Source organism: Anolis carolinensis, chromosome 4 (genome assembly GCF_035594765.1).
Source record: "Anolis carolinensis isolate JA03-04 chromosome 4, rAnoCar3.1.pri, whole genome shotgun sequence".
Taxonomy (NCBI): Eukaryota; Metazoa; Chordata; class Lepidosauria; order Squamata; family Dactyloidae; genus Anolis; species Anolis carolinensis.
In genome coordinates this window covers 230877123-230899767 of record NC_085844.1, presented here as the reverse complement: position 1 = coordinate 230899767, position 22645 = coordinate 230877123, and the positions used below count along the sequence as shown (strand labels likewise).

General features: G+C 39.2%; 1 protein-coding gene across 1 annotated transcript in view; it reads right to left on the bottom strand.

Annotated features, from left to right (window-relative positions):
• Positions 1–22442, bottom strand: part of LOC134298508 (uncharacterized) — a 36430-nt gene extending 13988 nt beyond the window's left edge. The window contains exon 1 of the mRNA XM_062978937.1: positions 19609–22442. The gene's annotated coding sequence lies outside the window, so the exon portion shown is untranslated. The remainder of the gene's footprint in view (positions 1–19608) is intronic.
• Between the last annotated feature and the right edge of the window lie 203 nt (positions 22443–22645).

Sequence of the window (22645 nt, the reverse complement as noted above, 5' to 3'; positions counted from 1 at the left end):
TCTTCATCAGCTTCCCTATGCGGTCAGTAGTTCCCTTGATGTATGGTAAGAACACCTTTCCTCTGGGTGGATCTTTGTCTTGACTCTCATGGCTTGTTCTTGGCCTTGCAGCTCTTCTGATGTCTGTGGTGGAGTATCCATTGGCCTGTAGAGCCCAGTTTAGGTGGTTGAGTTCACCTTGGAGGAGGTGAGGTTCGCAGATTCTTTGTGCACGGTCTGTCAGGGCTTTGATTGTGCTCCTTTTTTGACTTGGGTGATGGTTGGAGTTTTTAACAACTCTAAACAAAGGATGCCCCAGAGGCAGGAAGAAGACAGCAGATAAGCTTTTCAATGCTAATTAAAGTGATTAACTACACATTCACACTGACCTCTCTCACCCTAGACTTTCCACAGATATATATTTACCTCTTTGCTTAGTTTTCTCCATACCTCACAACCTCTGAGGATGCCTGCCATAGATGTGGGCGAAACGTCAGGAGAGAATGCTTCTGGAACATGGCCACACAGCCCGAAAGACACACAACAACCCTGTGATCCTGGCCATGAAAGCCTTCGACAACACATTACCTGAAATTCTTTGACTTTATCCTGTTACTTCTTTTTGATAAGTTTTCCAATCATCCAATGTATGCTGTAGTTTTACAGCAAAGCCTCTGATTTTATACTGCATTTTTATATAACCAAGCTTAGGAAGGCATAGTTAAAGTGGAATATGTTCTTGTATTATTTTCTATTAAACATGTATCTCACCCAAAGAGCTAAAAATCACAGTCTTTCCAAAACATGAAATAGGTGTCAGAAAAAAATTCTGTTCCAGGCATGAATTTTAACAAACCTTCAAATTTCCATTGCAAAGTATCCACAGAAGGATTTGAAATGCAAAAGAAACTAGGATGAAAACATTTCCCCTTCAAATAAAACTCTCATTTAAAAATGTGTCATTCATGCATTAAACTACCTATAGTGAAACAAACCCTAATCATTATATTGCATAAAGCAATTACTTTAGGTAATAAGAATAACTGTAATACGAAAAAGCAAAAGATATTTGATTTTTAAATTTTAGAAGATGTCTCAAAACTTAAAACTTAAAAAAAAACTGGATTGAAATGCAAATATCTGCTTTGCTTATTAGCCAGTAACCACATATGGATTTTAATACAGTTTTTAGAATATTTTGTAATAAACTTTTTGTCCCATTCCTCTGAATTCCAATTTCCAAAATAAACTAATTGGATTTCCAATCCCTGCTCTCTGAGTACATTGAGGATTGTAGTTCATGGTAATGCAGTAAAGTATCCTAGCAGAGAATATAATAAATGCCACTCATCCTGCCTTTTTCAAGTGCACATAAATGTTCAGATAGGATCCTACGGAGTCACTGAGCAGTCTCCATGGTTAAAAAGAGAGCTCCTAAATGGCAAGCAGATATGTAATGGATTTCTCAGGACCAAAGATATCAGAAGAACCTTACTTCCCCAGTCAAGGGAAGTAAATGATAAAGAGACTTTCAAGTTTACTCTGATAGATGCCAACTCTACCCATACTTCTAATCGAAAATGTCATTGCACTTAATCACATCACCCATGATATTAAGGGCACTTTCACTTGCTCATCATCTAAGGTGATATATGTCATTCTCCGTCAACAATGCCCTTGTTGGACTACATTGGACAAACAGACCACTCTGCTCAGAAGATAAATGGATATAAGTCAGACCATATTAATGGGAATTCCCACCTTTGTAAAACTGCTCTTCATCACCATGCCCACAAGTTTTCATCACCATGCCCACAAGTTTTGCATTACTATCAGTATTCTATTCACACATATAGTCTCCCTATAAGAATCTCGTCCTAGGCACTTCACACCATACATCTGAGGAAGTAGACTTAATCTACGAAAGTTTGTGCTACCAACCTTGTTCTCTCATTTAGTCTCCAAGGTGCTACAAGATTCTTTTGTAGATTCATCTATTCCTTTGATAGATAAAAAATAGGCCAACGAGTACAGATGATGATTAATTGGAGGTTTGGTAATACTTTCCTTCTCTTTTGTTCCTATTTCACATAAGCTAGAATGTAGTCCTTGAAAATGTTTGAAAAATTCAGCTTTTTGACTGAAAAGACGTCCCAGCTGCTAATCAAAAGATCTTTCTTACTATACAGAAGGGTAACCAAAATATCCAAAGGTCTGGAAGTCATGCCTTTAAGGGATGCTTTAGGGAGTCGGGTATGTTTAACTTGAAGAAAAGATTAAGGGATGAAAAATAGGCATGCTTAAATATCTGAAATGATATCATATTCAAAGTGGCACAGGTTTGTTTTCTGCTGCTCTAGAGACTAGAGGAAAAGAGATTCCATTTGAATATTAACAAGAACTTCCACATCATAAGAGCTCTTTGACAGTAAAATATCCTGCACTGGAGCATAGTAGAGTTTTCTTCTTTGCTTTGAAATAGAGACCAAATGACCATGTGTCTGGAGTGAACCTGGCACTGTAATAATAAAAAAGACAGTTCTAGTAAAAATAGGCTTGCATGTTCATATTGTCATGCTCATTCCATTCAGCAGCAGTGAGTGGTTTACAAGCAATTGATTAATCTTCTCTGGAGTTTAGCTCTTTAAAGTAGCTAATAGGCTTGCTCAAATAATTCGATTTTCCCGTTACCCGTTATTAATTCGTTATTTTCGTTTGTTTTGAAGCAATATAGAACCTTGGTTGTCCACACGTCTGGATATCGCGGTTTCGAATCGCGAGAGGCCATTTTTTCTTATTTCTTCGGTTTTTTCGTTAAGAAAAAAAAGCTTTTGCAAATCACCCAAACTCCTTTCCTTTTGCCCCTCAGCCAATGGGAGGCTCAGCCAATGGGAGGGGGCGAGGGGGAAGGAGGCCGAGGAGGAGGAGGAAGACGGAGGGGGGAAATGGCCGTCGCCGCCGCCTCGCCTCAGCTCAGGCCTGGAGAGACCGAGAGGGGCCCGGCGGTGAGGAGGAAGAGGCCCGGGATGCGAGGGGGTGTGGGCCAGGCCCGTCCTCGGCTGCTCCCAGGGGCCCAGATTCGCACCCTCCCTCCCCCCAATACAGGTCTCCAGTCCATACCACGCTACATGAACTTGAATGGATACTGTGGTTGTGTTGTCGAAAGCTTTCATGGCCGGGATCACACTGTTGTGGTATGTATTCCGGGCTCTATGGCCATGTGCCAGAAGCATTCTCTCCTGACGTTTCACCCACATCTGTGGCAGACATAGAGGTTTTGACGTCTGTGCAAAGCTAGGCAAGTGGGGTTTATATATCTGTGGAAGGTCCAGGGTGGGAGAAAGAACTCTTGTCTGTGGGAGGCAAGTGTGAATGTTGCAATTGGTCACCTTGATTAGCATTGAATAGCCTTGCAGCTTCAAAGCCTGGCTGCTTCCTACCTGGGGGAATCCTTTGTTGGGAGGTATTAGCTGGCCCTGATTGTTTCCTGTCTGGAATTCCCATTTTCTGGGTGTTTCTGGGAAGGTAATGGCACTCCATGTAGTCATGCCGGCCACATGACCTTGGAGGTGTCTATGGACAACACTGGCTCTTGGGCTTAGAAATGGAGATGAGCACCAACCCCCAGAGTCAGACATGACTGAACTTAACGTCAAGGGATACCTTTACCTTTACCTACACACACACACACACACACACACACAAGCAGGGACTATATATATATATATATATATATATATATATATATATATATATATATATATACAATATATATCACACACACACCAATTTAACAAAGTTTCAGCCACAAAAACAAAGTTTCTGAAGTAGAACAATGACTTTCACAGTAAAGACAACCCAATTTAACAGGAAATAAGACTTTCAAACCAGGAACAGATTTCTGCAATTATTAAAAAATGGTTTATTATAAAAGCTATGAAAATTTGCTAAAAATCAGAGGATAAGGGAAACGTTCCACATTTTGGTGAGCTATCAGTGTTAAATGTGTTCTACCACTGTACCAAGTTTGAAGAAGATCACTCAGAAAATGAGGGCGGGAGAGCCCCCTAAGTCCCCCCCCCCTTCGGGCTGTTTTTGGGCCACCGCGCATGCGCGTCCGCCATTAACGAATTAATTTAGAAAATAACGAATTTTCATTAATTTCGAATTTTTTGGGGGGCAAAATTTGTTATTAGCAACAAAAACGAAAAACTGCCCCCTCTAGTTTTGAAACGAGTTTAGAATCAAATTTTTCATGGATCGATCAAGCCTAGTAGCTAACCAAGGTGCTAAAGCTATTCAGCTGATAAGGGCTTCAGCTCATCGTCCAGCTGCTGAAAATGACACAGCTAAGAATCCGTTCTACTTAAATCAAGTGACCTGATTTGCATGCGAGTAGCCCAAGGACAGGGAATTTCAATTGATATGACTAAGTTTTACAAATACAGTAGAATCTCACTTATCCAACGTTCTGAATTATCCAACGCATTTTTGTAGTCAATGTTTTCAATGCATTGTGATATTTTGGTGCTAAATTCGTAAATACAGTAATTACTACATAGCTTTAATGTGTAATGAACTACTTTTTCTGTCAAATTTGTTGTATAACATGATGTTTTGGTGCTTAATTTGTAAAATCATAACCTATTTTGATGTTTAATAGGCTTCTTCTTAATCTCTCCTTATTATCTAACATATTCACTTATCCAATGTTCTGCTGGCCCGTTTATGTTGGATAAGTGAGACTCTACTGTACCTCCATATTTTGACTTTAAAAAATTAGGGAAGAAATGCTATCCATGTATATCCATACAATATTCCAGGTCCCTTGCCAGGATTGCTTCTTTTCTGCAGTGTGGAGACTCGGGATTTTATCGCATTTCACAGTCATATTACCATTGATAGTAGATATACATGCTGGGTTGATCACCTTCAATATCATGCTTCCATTCAATTGTGTAATCATACTTCTGCATACATCTACATTACCATTGCTCCTTAATTTTTTATTTCTATTTTTATATAAATTGAGCAATTCCAGCTACAGGGAATGGACAACCCCCATATTGCAGAAGCTCCATTGGCTGCCAGTCTGTTTCCAGACACAATTCAAAGTGCTGGTTAGGACCTTTAAAGCCCTAGATGGTTCAGGACTAGGCTATTTGGCTGACCGCATCCCCTTGTACAAACCTGCCTAGGCCCTAAGAACCCCTTCAGGAGAGGTTTTTCTTTTGGGTCCCACCTCAAGCACGGTTGGTGGGAACGAAAGAGCGAGCCTTCCTTCCATCTGGGTGGCTGCCCCTCAACTCTGGAACTCCCTGCCCAGGGAAGCCAAAATGGTCCCCTCCCTGCTGTCCTTCTGGAGGCAGGTTAAAACCTTTTTATTCAGACAGGCTTTTAGAGATGAAAGTTCTTAAGATCCAGTCAGGGGCTGCGTTGTTTTAACTTTGAATATGCTTTAATAGTTTTTAATTGGGAATTTTTAAATACTGTTTATATTTAATCCTGTTTTCATGTTTGTATATTTGTATATTTTAAATGACTATGCTGATGCTTTTATGTCAAGTCACTTTGAGTCCCCTTCGGGGAGATACAGTAAGGTATAAATAAAATAAAATAATGATAATCATAGCCAAGCTTCAGAAACATAATCGCTGGTGGGAAGCTGCAGACCTTCTCTGCAGTCCTTCCATTTTCCTTCAAGAGAGCGAGCATAGATTGGACTTCTTCTCCAAAGTTAAAAACTGAAGATCTTTCACACTTAGAACTCTTGTATTTCCTGTGTTCATATTTACTGGATAAATTTGTCTGCCTCTTTTCTTAAGATGCCTACACTATATTTCAAAAATTTCCACTGAAGTTTTAAGTTACTGAAATACTATCAATTGGGGAAGGAAAAAATCATTTGGGACCCAGATTGTTAATTTGAGAACTATGCCTTCCTTCCCTGCCTAGCTACACACTACCCTGTATTTATTGGGTCTATGTTCCAGTGATTATCTGTCAGCATCCTTCCCACAACTTCCACATTTTTGAGAGCTTGAGTTTTTGCATAGGAATTTCATTTCCTGACCACAAGAGGGGAGCATTTTCCTTTCTTCATTACTTCCAAATCCAATAAAACAGCAAAGTAGTGATCCCAGGAATCTTGCTAAAGGACTAATGGATTTTTTGAAGGGTAAAATTCTATTTGGGTATGCATTTAAAGTAATAAAAGTATTATAATACCATTAGATTAACACTGCTCTTCCCAGGGTACTCCAGTTTAGAAACACAAATAATAGAACACAGAGAGTGTCTGTTTTGTTTGTTTTTTGTGAATGGGACCAAAAATGTTGTCGATTTTGTCCCACAAATGTCCGGGCTTTTTGAACTCAGGTTTATTGTGATGTACATTATTTCCTTAGATATTTTCACTGTCGTGCCTATCAGAACAAGCACTTCAGCCACATCTCTATGCCTTTTCTTTTGGCCACCACAAATTACTATGATTTCTACCCAAAAAGGATATCAGTGCGGCAGTATCTGAAAGATAAAGGAAGATTGTTGACTTTCTTGCTATACCTGAATTACCCACTGTGTTTCTAAGGAATTCAAATACTGAAAGATAGTTCAAAGGATGTTAACTCAATATAATTGATGGTCTTTTTAAAAGAATAGGACTAGATGTGAAGTTGTCACTTCATACAGCTCTGAAATTCATGAGGTGATGATGTTTGGCAAATCACTGTATCTTCCAGGCAAATCTACCATGCAGAGTTGTGTCAGACAGGGATGGGACATAATCCTCCACACTGTGAAACGTCAGCTACCCCCCCCCCCCCACCGAACCCAAAAAAGAGACGTTTTTCTCTGTGAAACTTTGTGCTTTTCATGAGTCGTTTTTGTGTATTTTATAAAATGTACAATATCAAAACAGTTGCCAGAACTGTTGCTTTCCTGTATGTGAAAATTAGCTAGCATTAGATTGGGGCCATTCTATAAAGCAGTAGTTCTCAACCTATGGGTCCCCCGGTGTTTTGGCCTACAACTCCCAGAAATCTCAGCCAATTTACCAGCTGTTAGGATTTCTGGGAGTTGAAGGTCAAACTTTCTGGGGACCCACAGGTTGAGAACCACTGCTATAAAGAAATGCCAGCATTGCTTAACCCCCTACATTAGCCCCATGTAGCATAAAATCATCACATATGGAGTTATGAATCAATGTGCCACATTTGTCTTGAATGGCAACACAAATGTGGCACAACTTGTAGAACTGAACCAAGATACAAAATGTGTAACTCTATTTCTCTAATCGTGAACTGAATGTGGACAATCTAACCAGAGTATTCAACACCTTCCATAGGAGAACCTATGACTGCATAAGACATCAACAACAGCCTGCTTTTGTTTTCAACCGCAAGGAGTTTAATCATATAAGTTATTATTTGTGGAAGATATGGAGAATATGACAGAAGAGGGGAAACTTGGCATCTTAGTCTCATGCTGGAACTGAGATCTCATGAAAGGACTGACAAATGCCAGTTGCATCCTTGTCATGCTGAGTTGGTTTGATCTCAGAAAAAAGATCTCAGGAGCAGTGATATTCTTTCACATTATTAGAGAAAGGAAAAGTTAAGATGCCATTTTAAGCTCTTTAGGGGTTTTCAAACAGCATGACAAATCAAACAGAACAGGATGCATGACTTTATTACCATTTTAAAGGTCCACAACTTTTCTTGAACAAAGCAAATCTGAATCTGAGAATGCCTAAATAGGTTTTGACCTCAAAAATTCATGAATGCTGTCAAATGCTATGGAAGAAAGATGGAATATTTTTTAAAAATCCAAAAAACCTTTGAATCCAGGAAAATATGCATAAAAACAATTAGGACCTGTTCCATTTATTATTTATTTATTATGTACAGGGGGAAAAATGTAGCAGAGACTGGGTTCAGTCTCCAACATCTCCAATTAAAAGGAAAACGTGATGGCTATTGAAGCTTTGCCACTAAAAAACGACATTTGCATTAGGATCTTGGGGGCCCTCCAGATGTTTTCAGCTACTACTAAAGTCTCAACCATCACGACACATCCATGATTATGGATATTATATTCTCTTTCCCTGAAAACCAATGTGGTATACATATGTAGGTGATTTGTGTAGAAAAGAGAATTTTTTGTGAGGAATGCACTGAAATATTATTTTTCACACAGGAAGTTCAAAACAACCGTGGGTAAAGTTTGGACAGAATATGTCTCTAACTGCAAATTGCCTTCCAAAACTGTGAGGTTTTCAAATACTTTTTTGCAGCAGGAAGAAAATTGCTGAAATTACTCATTACAACATTCAAGATGAAACTTAGAGAAGAGTTCTATCCTGATTCTTTCTCCCATCCCAGAAAACCTGGAGGGCACTGGGTTGTCCGTACTTGGAGTAAGACACTAATGAGAAAGATGAACTGGTCTGGTGTCTGACTGGTCTCTATCTTCACTTTGTAAGAAGACAATTCAAAACAGACTTTGAAAGCACTTGCTGTAGACTGAATATTTCCGAGCAATTGCTTTAGGCAACTATGTGCATGTTTGCCTTTACACGTGAATCTACATATGGCATGGGCCCTGCTGGGAATCTGTTCCCATTTCTCTCCACTGCCAGATTTCTCATTTTGTAGTTCTGCCAATTCCCACTCCCTGTGTAATGAAACCTCATAACACTAGTAGTGATATTAATATCACTGTAATTAGTAATACTATTTATACCTCCACAAGACAGCCCTAACTGAGCAGAAAAACCGATATGCAACTACAGATTAACCCCATCTCAGTGGGCAATCACTTGGGTACTTTGGCTCTCGCCCTAGGATTATATTTAGAGTTATACAGAGATGAATACACAGGGAAAGAAGGGGAAAATCTGCAAAGAAAGAAGCTTTCAGTAAATGTTATTGTGTTATCCTGGGATATTTTTTCAGTCCCTGCTGCCATACTACAAATTAAGAGGAATGGCTACTTCTTCAACCCACTCAAGAAATTATCTGCTAAAATCTACAGTCTTCTTTATGTCCCACTATAAGACAAACAAATAAACAGGTGTAGAGCATGTAACCAAAATAAGAACTCTAGACTGGCTTAAGCTTTTGTTATCTTTGGTACTGAAGACCTGAAATTATTGGCCCATCTATTTTATTAGCATCATTGGGAAGTATTTGGTCATTTAGAAATGAGAACAGAGGGAAAATTTCTATTAATGTTAATTGTATGTCCAACTTTCTCTGCTGCCGAGTTGAAGTTTGCATAGGAGACTCGCATATTTTCTCATTCTTGAAAAGAAAAAAAAATACATCAACACATCAAAATAGCCTACTGAAAAAAATTGTCACCCAAAGATTTTTGGCATTTTGAAATTTTGGAAAAATTCATTTACACATGAGCATTTTTTTTCAGCATCATAAAATCATAGAATAATAGAGTTGGAAGAGACCGTATAAACTATCCAGTCCAACCCCCTGCTACAGTTAAAAGCATCCCCAACAGAAGGCCATCCAGTCTCTGTTTACAAGCCTCTAAGGAAGGAACTTCTCCAAGGCAGAGAGTTCCACTGCTGAACAGCTCTTATAGTCAGGAAGTAATGTTCAGGTGGGCTCTCCTTTCCTGTAATTTGAACCTATTGCTCTGAGTCCTAGCTTCCAGGACAGCAGAAAAAAAAGCCTGCTCCCTCTTCCTTGTGACAGCCTTCCATGTATTTAAACATGGCTATCTTGTCTTCTCTCAACCTTCTCTTCTGCAGGCTAAACATACACAGCTCTTTAAGTCACTCCTCATAGGGCATGGTTTCAACACATTGGGTCATTTTAGTTGCCCTCCTCTGGACATGCTATAGCTTGTCACTCACTATCCCTCTTGGATTGTTGTGTCCAGAATTAGACACATCGTATTCCAGCTGAGGTCCGACCAAAGTGGAATAGAGGGGCACCATGAATTCTAGACACTATATTCCTTTTGATACAACCCAAAATCCCAGTTTAAACATCTGTTTGAGAAATCAAATACATTTGATTTTGCACACAAATTTGTCTAAAATACATACTTTTGGTATGCTATTTTCCATAATATAATTAATTTTACCACATTATTTTCATGAAATACACGTATTTGTGCATTTGATCCTGTTTTATGCTCTCTTGTGAACAAGGCTCTCTTGAAAGCCTTGTTTCCTACACAAGTAGGAAAACACCTTTTTGCTCACAGACTAGCAAACTTCATCAGGCGCACTTTAAACTAAGTCAACCGGGGAAGGGGACAATAACCTTGTGAACAGTATTTTACCCATGACCACAGGGAATCGCCATAAGGCTAAATGGAGGTTGCATAAACACAAGGACCAATTACTAAGAACACAATAATCCCAAAGGAACAGCTCAGGGGAAGGTCTCAGGGGCTTACATGTCTTTACATTAATGCACAGGGGAATAAACAAGACGAACTCCAACTTTTAGCACAACACCACACTTATGATGTCATAGGCATCACTGAAACGTGGTGGGATGACTCCCATCATGGGTTACACTTTCTTCCCACTTGCAAATTGTTCTCTCATGATAGTCTCAACTCTGCTTTGCAGCTGGCAGAATTACATTAACTTTTTTCTTATTGTAATTGTAAATGTGTTCATTGTTTTATGGTTTCTTTTTAACTGATTGCTTTGATTTTCGTCATTAGTCGGCTTGGATTTGTTTTGCTTATTGCAAGGTGAAATAATAATCTTTTCCATAAAAGAGGCTGAAATAAACCCAAGCTGAACTTGTCCATCACTCACCCCACTTTCCAGAGCTTATCATTTGATCTGATTTAAATATTTATATGCTGCTCTTCCAACAGCTCGGAACAAAAGTCATCTAGAGAAAATAGGTTCAGCCACAAGGGGGTGGTGGTCCTCTGGTCTCAGTCCACTTAGATGAGATGCACGCCTTTGCAAGCAGGGGAACAATTAGGTAGTTATTACTTACAGCAATAGTAAGTTATGTTGCAAATTAGACATGTGAGAAAAGCAATCACAAGATTATTTCAGTGCAAACACTCAAGCAGATCGATTCAGTCCATGCTTATAATATACCCCATCAGGTTACCAACCTCAATGTAATGTTGAAATCTGAGCATACAATCAGCACAAAAAATAATATATGTTAAAAGGAAGAACAAAAAGGGAAGTGTACTGAAAGTACTGCAGCATTTCAGAATCTATATTTATATTGGAAGACTTACAGATATGTGGTTCTATATATTGCTCTCTCATACACACATAACTTTGTGATATCACATTTCTGAGTCCCTTTCTTTAAGTATCAAAATACCAGCATCCATGCAAAAAAGGGAGTACCAGCTCAGAAATAGACCAACATTTGCTGAAGTACAAAAACTATGTGATAAAACTCCATCAAAAAGACATATTTCCCGAAATGAAATGAAGACTGATGATGTGCCGTTGCTATACAAAGTCGAACTGGTGCAGTGAGGGAGGGACTGGGAAACCAAAGGGAGTGTGGGATGGAATGGTGGACCCTTGACCAGAGCACTTCTAAACTACAACATTTTGATATAGGATTGGGACACAGGAGATATAAAAATGCCACTGAAAATGGTTTCCCAATGCCAAGGTCACCCCCACTCCCACCCCAGTAATATGCAATGATCTTTAGCTCCATATTATGCCATGATGAATGTGTGCAGAATATGAACATACAGGATCCATAATTCTGTCTTCCAAAACAAATCAAGATCCTGAAGAAGCACAGTTCACCCCAGAAAGCAATGAGACTGAGATGCTTGACATGCCAAAACAAGAAAATTACAGTACTATTTATTGTTTGACATATATTGTTATAGAAAGAAAACAGAAGTTTTTAACCAAAGAGGCAATGAAGGGATCCTTGCTTTCCACCTTTTTGGTTAGAAGAAAATATCCCTGTTTTCTAAGCATCCCTAAAACTCTCAGTCCTGTATTAAAATGCAAATCAAGATAGTACAACTAAAGAACAATCTGACACATCTCTGCTTTCTCCTTCTTCTTCTGCCTGCCTCTGCATTGCATGCATCTTCCATGCAATCTGTATACCATGCAACTGTATACCATGCAGCTGCGGACAAGTCTACATAGGGACTACTAAACACAGCGCCCAAACACGAATCAAGGAACATAAAAAGCACTCCAGACTAATTCAAACCAGAGAGGTCAGCTACAGTAGAGGACTTGATGAACCAACCTGGACACATTATTTGAGAACACAGAAATGCTGAACTACTCTAACAACCACCATGTAAGACTACACTGAGAAGCCACTGAAATCCATATAATCCAAATAAATAATGACACTCAGATAATAGAGGAATTCCAGACACGAAACAATCAGGGCCAGCTAACACCTCCCAAAAAAAGGATTCCCTGAGGCAGGAAGCAGCCAGGCTTTGAAGTTGCAAGGCTATTCAGTGCTAATCACAGTGGCCAATTGCAACATTCACACTTGCCTCAAACAGACAAGAGTTCTTTCTCCCACCATGGACATTCCACAGATATATAAACCCCACTTAAATCTCTGAGGATGCCTGCCATAGATGTGGGCGAAATGTCTGGAAAGAATGCTTCTAGAACATGGCCATACAGCCCGGAAAACTCACAGCCATGAAAGCCTTTGACAACACAACAAATTGTAAAAATGTCTGTTTCTCTGTCAATGAAAATATGCTTTTTTATCATATTAGAATGACAATAGGTATGCAGTCGTACCGTGTACAAGAGAAAAGGAAAGAACTCAACACATGGATGTCATTTGGAGCAGCACCTTCACAACTTCCCTAACACAAATTATTTCTGCTGTCGGTGCTCCTTTCGGTATAACCTACAAGTATCGTGAGGCTTGAAGGTGCCATTCTGATGTATAGTTTCTTTTTTTATTAGACTTTTGATCTCATCAGATGGGCCAAATTTGTCTGCATATGCTGGTTCCTCTTCACTTTTGTCATGGATCCAGTTGGCTCCCATCCCATAATATGCATCTACTCCCAGTGAAGCTCTGTGGCAAAACTGAAGAAGAACTAGCATACACTGCCAAGGTGGCAACATGGGAAGCTTCCCTACTGGGCGCCACCAAATTTGCCACAATCCATGATGATTTTGGTGGCTATTGTGATGAGGTCCATTGATAAGACTGGAAACATAAAACATGCTGGGGGATTCCACCAACAGTGTGTAGTCAGTAAATGGTTTTGCTAGAGTACAATGACAATGTTGTTGGGTTGGTCTGTTCAGTGCCATTCTTCTATAGAACTTTTCTATGTATTACCATGTTGATGCGATTAATGGAAATTGCTGAATTAATTATCAAAAAAACCATGAGCTACTAGAAATCCAGTCTCATTTTGGCTCTTCATTTCAAAATGTGCTATTTTCTTGACATGACCCCATTTAACTAGACTTCTCACTGTGAGATACTTTCCTCTTTAAAATTCACCACACATTGGGGATGGTTTTTTCAACCCATTTTATTGAAATAACCTGAAGGTCTCTTATTTTTATGTTATTGTCTCCAGTTTGTACTACTTGAAAACCACTTGTTTCTCCGGCGAATCATGGCTCAGTACTGTTTACTACTTTCTTCACTCCATAGAAGTTATTCACATCCACAGGATCCACTCAAATTTTGAAACCAAAAGCTTGTCTCTGTCAGTGAAGTTGCTCTAGGCTGCATTTTATCCTGGGCAAGAATATTTCAACTTATTAACTAGTCTTATTTCTTTCTCCTATAGATTAGCTGCAATAACCCTGCGGCAATGAAAACTCAGCCTCCTTTGAGATCCCATTAGGAATTATGAGCAGTCTGCCAGATTGTTACCTTGCAGCTACCTAGAGAAAGGGGATTTTATATGAAAGGGAAGAGTGTTGCAGATGGTGGATGAGTAACAACAAGGGTGTAAGATGACCTTGCATAAGGTAACTTGACCTTGTTTTGATCAGTATTTTCTTAGTCTGATGAATCAAGATATGAATTAGAGTTCACTTTTCCTTCCCATAACACACCGCAACATTTACTATGACTCCATTTATGCTTCTGGAGATTCTTGTTCTATTCACAAGGCAGCACTGACAGAAATGAATGCCCATCAAGGTGTATGGTAGATCATGGGCATTGTATGGATAATTGTTCATTGCACCTTCCACTAAAGCCAAACTGATGAATTGTTTGCCCACTAGACTATTTGAAAAATTCAATTCCCCAAACACCCAAACAACTTGGCTGATAGTAACAGCTTATGGAAGTTATATTGCAAAGCATCTGTGCAGTCCAAGACTCTCTGGATATTCAAGGCATAGTAAAGTCAGAATCATCCACTCCACAGTATTTCCAGTTTCTATATATGTTTCTGAAGGTGGACAGTGAAGAAAATGGGCAGGAAGGGACTCAACCTATTTAAAGTGTGATTCTGGAAAACAGTTCTTTGGGTCCCATGAATGACCTCTAAACAAATACTTGAATTAGTGTAAACTAAACTCAAATTCTTCCAACAACTCAAAATAACTACATTGAAGTTATTGTACTTGAGACATATTATGAGATGACATAAATAATTGAAAGTGATGATAACAGTGAAGTCCAGTTGTTACATAGCATAATTATTGTTAAATGTTGTAGGCATACCTTGTGTAATCTTCCACTATTTTACAATCCTCAGACTCTCTCTGGCATTCATTTGAGTGGATTACCATTTTATATAAGGGACACAATTTTACTGCACCACAATATATAATTGGATTTGGACACCTACAGATGTTGGGGTCTATGGGAAGTCCTTCAACCAAACCCCCACAGGTATCGAGATTGCACTATACCCACACTTTTGTAGACTGTTCCATAATATAAGGAATGTTAAGTATAAAGAATAAAGCTGTTCTTCAGTGAATGCACATTGATCTGAATTCTCTGTGAAATAATCTGATACTGCAGCCCATAAAGAATTTTGTCAAAAATGCAAAATACCATTTTAAAAGGTTTCTGTCACTACATATGACATTATACAGTAGGTGATTTAGGCACATTTCACATTCTTATTATCACAATGGCTTTGTGATTAGGTGGATTGTGAAAAATGGCTTAGCTGGTTGGCAGTGTATTGGGAAGAACAATGTGTTCCTGGCCAAATTTTGCCATCTGGGTGCTGAGAACATGTGCTATCCCTACAACAGGTGTACTAATTTGAGGCATGGGGAAGCCATCTGGATCTCCTACAACAAAGGAATAACAATTTGATTTTGTATATTCATTGTTTGCATTTTTCTTACTTCCACAGTCCTGAGAGGATTAAAAGGCAATAAAAATATGTAATTTGAATGAAGCCCTATGTATCCTAAGACAATATATTAGAGAAATAAGGCCTAAAAATGGACATTCAAGACAATCAAACATTAAAAATGGGAATTTCTGAGGTTTAAACTCACTGGATGCAGTTACACTGAGACTGTAATATATTAGTATTAACTTTCTCCAAAATTAAGGCTCAAGGTAGTTTGTAGAAAAGTTTGCAATTGATTATAGGAAAACTCATTTGTTCATTTTACGTACATATCAATTTTCAAAAATGGATAAAATGTTCCTTTTTTTATCCATGTGTAAGGTTTTTAATGGAGCCCGCTGGTGAAGTTTGTTAAAGCACTGAGCTGATAAACTTGCAGACCGAAAGGTCGCAGGTTCAAATCCGGGGAGCGGAGTGAGCGCCCACTGTTAGCTCCAGCTTCTGCCAACCTAGCAGTTCGAAAACATGCCAACGTGAGTAGATCAATAGGTACCGCTCCGGCGGGAAGGTAACAGTGCTCCATGCAGTCATGCTGGCCACATGACCTTGGAGGTATCTACGGGCAACACCGGCTCTTCGGCTTAGAAATGGAGATGAGCACCAACCCTCAGAGTCAGACATGACTGGACTTAACGTTAGGGGAAACCTTTACCTTACTAAGGTTTTTAATCTGTACTCATTTTAACAATTTGTAAACTGCTTTCAGTTCTACTACTGGGAAAAGGAGAGGCACACCATAATTGAATATCATTATTATTAATTGCTGAAATCCTGCATGGAAATTACATCTTCATAAGTGGACTTAGGTAAGTCTGAATTACAATTGAGCAGTTCGGTTATGTCCATTTCCAGTAGTGGGCTGCTGCTATTACTGAATAGTTTCATCTGTTTCTTTCATGATTTTGTACCATTCCGTCCATTCGGATGGCATAGAATGGTATAACCCCCTCCAGTACGAACAAAGCAGTGAAACAAAAGAAAGAGGGGAATGGTTGGCATTTGGTTGGCAGGCCCTACAGCAAGCGCCAGGTGCTCGACACTCATAGGCCCGGCTCACAGGGTATAGGAGCATCAAGCACTCGACGCTCAACTGTAGGTCCTGCGAGCCAAGCCTACGAACAATTGATCGCTCAATGCTCAATGCCTTCCAGGGCTCTGAGCATCGAGTGCTCAGCTGTAGGCCCTGCGAGCCGGGCCTATGAGCCATTGAGCACTTGGCTGTAGGTTCTGCCTGCCAGGGCTATGAGCATTGAGTGCTCGGCTGCAGGCCCTGTGAGCTGGGCCTATGAACCATCGAGCGCTCGATGGCTTGTAGGCTCTGGTTGACAGGCCACTCAAGGCCCAAAAAATCTTTGGGGTTTTTTTTCAGACCTTGGATGGGAAAGCCCATTCGTATAGGCACCAATTTCCATAAGCCCCATACAGAAACAGAAACAGGGCCATATAAATGGTACAAATAGAAACAGGCAGTGATTCCATACAAATGCACAAGACTAGTCATTACTACATAACAGTCAACAAAGTTGAATGTTGCACAATGAACCAATTCACATGGCACCAATGTGTATTGGGCATTCTTGCTGTTATCTCAGTGCATATCATTATAATTCCCTAGAAGAGTTTCTTAGTGCCTCTGATACTTAGCTAAGTATACATAAAGTAACTTTTGCTAATGTTGTATGCCTTCAAGTCCAGCTTATGGAGACCCAAAGACAATATTATCATGGGGTTTTCTTGGCAAGATTTGCCTTTGCTCCCTCTGAAGCTAAAAAAGTGTAACTTGCTCAAGGTTAAAGTTATCTGGAGTTCTGGAATTATCACCACCATCACCAGGAAATTCTTGTGTTATAATGTTTGCATGCAGTGTCTGCACCAGTCAACTTCTTCATATGCAAACAGAGTGAATAGACAAGATCCCGAGTGAAATAGAACTCCAGTTTCCTATCTCAGGGCTCTTCTACATATGACCCATATGACCTAAAATATCACGTTAGATAGTCCACAATATCTACTTTGAACTGGGTTATCTGAGTTCACACTGCCATATAATCCTTTTCAGTTTTATACAGCTGTGTGGAAGAGGCCTCAGTCTTTGTTGTCTATGAGGAATCCTTCACATGGGATTGTAAGCCAGTTGTTTCATTTAGCTATGTTGTTTCCTTTCTCTGTGATACAGATGTTTAACCCACTTATCTATCAACAAGTTTTAGAGGTATTCTTGGATTTTCAATAGTTCTTATACCTGCACAGAAATAGCTGTACAAAAGGAGGAGGATAAAAATATGTTACAAGAATTTGAAATGCCTGACATTCTAAAATGCATTATAAGCCTTTGTACTAACTGACAAACAGGTATTCTTTGTGATTCAAAATAATTCAGGTGTAGTGAGATAAAATGGGAATAACAGCAAATGTTCAACTCCCCTTCAATCAAGACTGTGCAACTCAAAATGCAAGTTCCAAAGATCAGACCTTGGAAGGTTTTTTTAAAAAGAGAGAGAGATAGAGAGAGCCACAAATGCAAGTCAATTCTGGGAGTGGTAATCCAAAAGATAAGGTTTTTCGATCTCTTCAGGGCATCACCAAAATCAATTAAGTCCAATAGGAATTAGGGAAGAAGATATCAATCTTTCTGCAATCCGTGTCAATTTTGTTTATGTTAGTTTTGCATAAAAATTCCTTTTATCCTCTTTTCTACTGATGTTTTAAACCCCTGAAAAACTGCACCCCTGCATAATATACATTCTGTATGTATATTTACCTAAAATACACACTTGATCATATTTACTTCTAAAACTTGTATTTTTGTATCCCTAAAATATATATGTGCATATGAGCAGGAAAAAGATATGAGAATGAGTCAGAAATGTCTAGAGAAGTATGCAGTTTTAACATAACCGTTCATTCTCATGCATGAAGCAGAAGCAAAGAGTATGAAGAACATGAGATGCCAACATTGTTTAGGGATCATTCATAATTATCCCTAAACATAAACAACCAGTTAGTTGATCATCAGAATCAGGTTAGAACTTGCATTCAGTAAACATGATCCCTATGGTGATGATCAAATGGCAACAACTTGAACTTGGTTCTCTCCTGTCCAGCCTTAACTCAGTAATTTCTTGGTCATAACAGAAGCAAAAGATTAGATTTTCTATATCATCAAGGCAATGTACACAATGCCCCTTGATTCACACATGTGAACTTTAAGTTACCTTTGGGGGTTTCTTATTTCCCTCCTGCTTTTCTTTCCTGCACAATGTAATGTATTGATTTTCCTCACTAGATTTGATGTCTCTCCCCACTCTCCTCCCTCCTTCCCTCCCTCCTTCTTGGTTCTCTTTAGTAGCTGTATAGATCCAACTGAATTAGACAAATCCTTTGTTTAATGACATGATTTAGACTATTGTCCAAGTGAGCATGCCCAGCCAATTCAATTATATCAAGAGCTGAGGAGAATCAATGGCCCAAAAACTTTACATGCTAAATCAGTGCAAATTATACAGTACACGAAGTCCAGATCAGTCCTTTTCTTTTGCAAAAAACACTAAAGAGAACATAATTTGTATTAAGGATGGAGGGGGGAAATCATCTTTACCCTGAAACCCCTTCATCCAACTTCTTTAACCTCTTCAATGGGGATGGAAGTCATGGGGATTTCTAGATGTTGCTGAGCTATCAGTCATACCCACTATAGACCATCTTGTAGAATACTGGGAGTTGTAGTCCCATAATATTTGGAGAGGTTCATGATTTCCACCTTTGCTGTTACAGGCTGAATGCTAGATCGTCCTATGTATCCGCAAATATAAAGCTCTGTTAATTTTGTGTTGTGCACCTTCAAGTTGATTTTGACACAATTAATAATAATAATAATAATAATGTTTAATGTGTTGTCAAAGATTTCATAGCCAGAATCACTGGGTTGCTGTGAGTTTTCCAGGCTGTATGGCCATGTTCCAGAAGCATTCTCTCCTGACGTTTCACCCACATCTATGGTAGGTATCCTCAGAGTTTGTGAGTTCACAACCTCTGAGAATGCCTGCCATAGATGTGAGCAAAAAGGTCAGAAGGGAATGCTTCTGGAACATGGCCATACAGCCTGGAAAACTCACAGCAACCCATAATAATGTGTATATATAAACTGCTTTTTCTTTCCACAAGGAGACTCAAAGTGGCTTACATTAAAAGAATTTCAATACAATTTAAAATCTACAAATATACAAATATTAAAACAGAATAAAGCAAGTCTATCATGGAGTATTCTTAGCAAAATTCCTTCAGAGAAAATTTCAGAGTGTGTACCTTCCCAAGGACACCCAGTGGGATTCCATGGCCCAGCAGCATTCAAATCCTGGTCTCCAGGGTGCTAATCCAACACACAAACTACTTTACAATACTGGTTCTCAGCAGTCAAGAAATGTTTTGTGTTTGTTCATTCTAAAGAAAAAGAAAAAGAGTAATGTAGTCTGGACATTCAGCAATACTATCAGTAATAGGATAAAGAAAGAGATGGCTCTAGGAAAGAAAACAGTAGAAAAGGTGAAGTCAAATGTAATTGTTCCCATAGTGCTGGATCAATTAAGTTATATATGGCGCAATTATCTGAAGACAGGTAGCCCCAATAAAGGTGACCAGTGACACCCATAGATGATTGGATTGTAAGTGGTCTTGTATAGATGGCCAGTGAAATCCTATTTCTAATTAAATAGGAACATGTTTGTTTACATTAAAAGGGATTAGTTAGACCCCTCTCTGGCTGGAAAGATAGATAATGGAAATGATATAATGAAAACAGAAGCCTTAAGGCAGCCAAGTACCAAGCTTCTCTTAGCTGTTATTTTCACTACTTTCACTACTGCTACATGAAGCAATATCTGATAGATAGCACAGTACAACCACTGTATCTGTAAGGGGTATATTTGAGAGCTTCACAAAAATATGTGGAACCACAGATAATAGTGAATCCATTTGAACTGAAGGACTTCTGGCCCAAGAATACTCTAGAAGCAGAATGGAGGACCTAGAAAATACATAGAGATGACATCTTTTGTCAGACACTGTTGTAGCCCAGCCTGAGACTGGTCCCATTCGGCCAGTTATTGTCCCTGCACCTGCTTTGCCAGAGGCAACTGCCTTACCACAGGACTCTGGGTTTGGGCCTGAGATGCAGCCAGAGTTTGTCTCAGTGGATTTTGGGACCAGAGAGAGAATTGTTGCAAGCAGGCATTTTGAATCACATTCCTCAGAGCAGTCAAGGTCAGATCTCCAGGTTCCAGATGGACATTCTAGTTTGAATGTGGGAGATAATGGGAGGGAGATAATGAGTTTGACAGGAAGACAGCGATAACTCACCAGAGGAGGGAAAGGAGTTTTTGAGGAGGAGCAGAAGGTTGCTTTTGAAGCAAAATAATGAGAAATCTTCTCATGGGAAAAAGACCTTGGATTTCCCTTAAAAAGGGTTGCTTTCCCTGACACAGCCAGAGGTGGTAACACTCCTGATTCACGAGAGGTAGATCTTTGTTCCATGTTCCTGTGTATTCCTGCAGCCATGTATCTTGCTTCAAGTTCCAGCCTTGGTTTGGCCTGTGAATCCAGTTGGATACTCCAGTGACTTTACCGTTTGATTTCTATTCTAGTCAAGACCCTCACCTTGTGTTTCAGCATTGACTTCATACCTTGGACTATCTTGGAGTAACCCTGCTTTCTAGTCTTGTTTCCTGTGGTTATCGTTTGACTCATGCCTTGGAATTAATCTTGTTTGGACTATTCTTGATAACTTTCTTGGGACTTCCTTTGATATCCGGTTTTGGACTATGTTCTTTGAGTGACTTTTATAGTCTCTTGCTTCAAGATTTTCAAGTACCTTGCTTTTGTGGACTTAAACCTATTTTACTGACTCTGAACTTTGTCTTGCTATTGCTTGCATACCATGTTTCCCCAAAAATAAGACAGTGTCTTATATTAATTTTTGCTCCCAAAGATGCTCTAGGTCTTATTTTCAGGGGATGCCTTATTTTTCCATGAAGAAGAATTCACATTTATTGTTGAACAAAAAAATGAACATTTATTATATACTGTAAAGTAGTTGTCATCATAAACTAGCATAACCAGACAAACTGTGAATCCTATCAAGAATTTCTTGTTACTACCAATATTTCCATGTACAACACTTTATGGTACGTACATTTACTGATCCTGCATGTTCTGGTGTTCTGTTCGGCGGGCATGCTTCCAAACAAAAACTTTGCTAGGTCTTACTTCGGGGAGGCCTTATATTTAGCAATTCAGCAAAACCTCTACTAGGTCTTATTTTCTGGGGATATCTTATTTTAGGGGAAACAGGGTATAACCTTCAATAAACAGCTTGCTTGCTTATATTCTGGGGCTCCGGTGTGGTTTTGAGGTGCCTACGTAGCCTGGGGGTGCAACAGACACAAGTAATTGAAAATATGGGTACTTGTCCCATGTATATGGGGTTTCTAATGTATGTATATACTTAGTTAGTGTCCTAACTCCTTCTCAGAAACTATGATGCCAGGACTTACTCCCCACTCTGCTCTGCATCCAACCCCTGGCTTGAAACAAAAGGGCTAAATAAAATATTCCTTGTTCTATGTCTGTAAGTAAGTGAGAATAAATAATACTGTCTTTTCATCTAGATCTAGGAAGATCTAGGAAGAACCCCTTTAGCTAAAATTCTGTCAATTTCTAAACAGGAATATACCGATATGCTCTTTCTCTTTTTGTATGTATGTATGTTTGAATTGTACTCTGTAAGCAACTATGTTTGGTACCCAGTGCATAAAACTCAATGACATCTGATACTCTCAGGGCCTAGACAGGCTCACGTACAAACATAAATCTGTCATATTACCTGGATTTAGGACACATATAGGTCATAATCAGAGCTTGGATTTGTGCTTGGAAACAAATTGGAAATAGAGCTGTGGTAACAAGTGAGTTGTACAGTCCTTGCAACCAGCCCTAGTTAACAGGCGAGGTTTACAAATGTTTTCAAAGGCAGCCTCTGATAAAACTTGTTACATAGTAGCAGCAACTCTTTGTACCAGCTGAAGTTTCCAAACATTTTTCAAAGACAGTTTCCAATAGAACGTGTTACAGTAATCGAAGTACTAATAGGCAGAATTGACCTAGTTGATCCACTCTACAGAATTAAGAAATCAACACACATATCCCTCTGTCTTCTCCAACCACCAGGAGATGGCCTTAGGCTGAACATCTCTTATCTGGAATTCAGAAATCCAAAATACTCCAAAATTTAGGATTGTCCATGTGGGTGGCTGAGATAGTGACATCTGTGCTTTCTGGTGATTCAGTG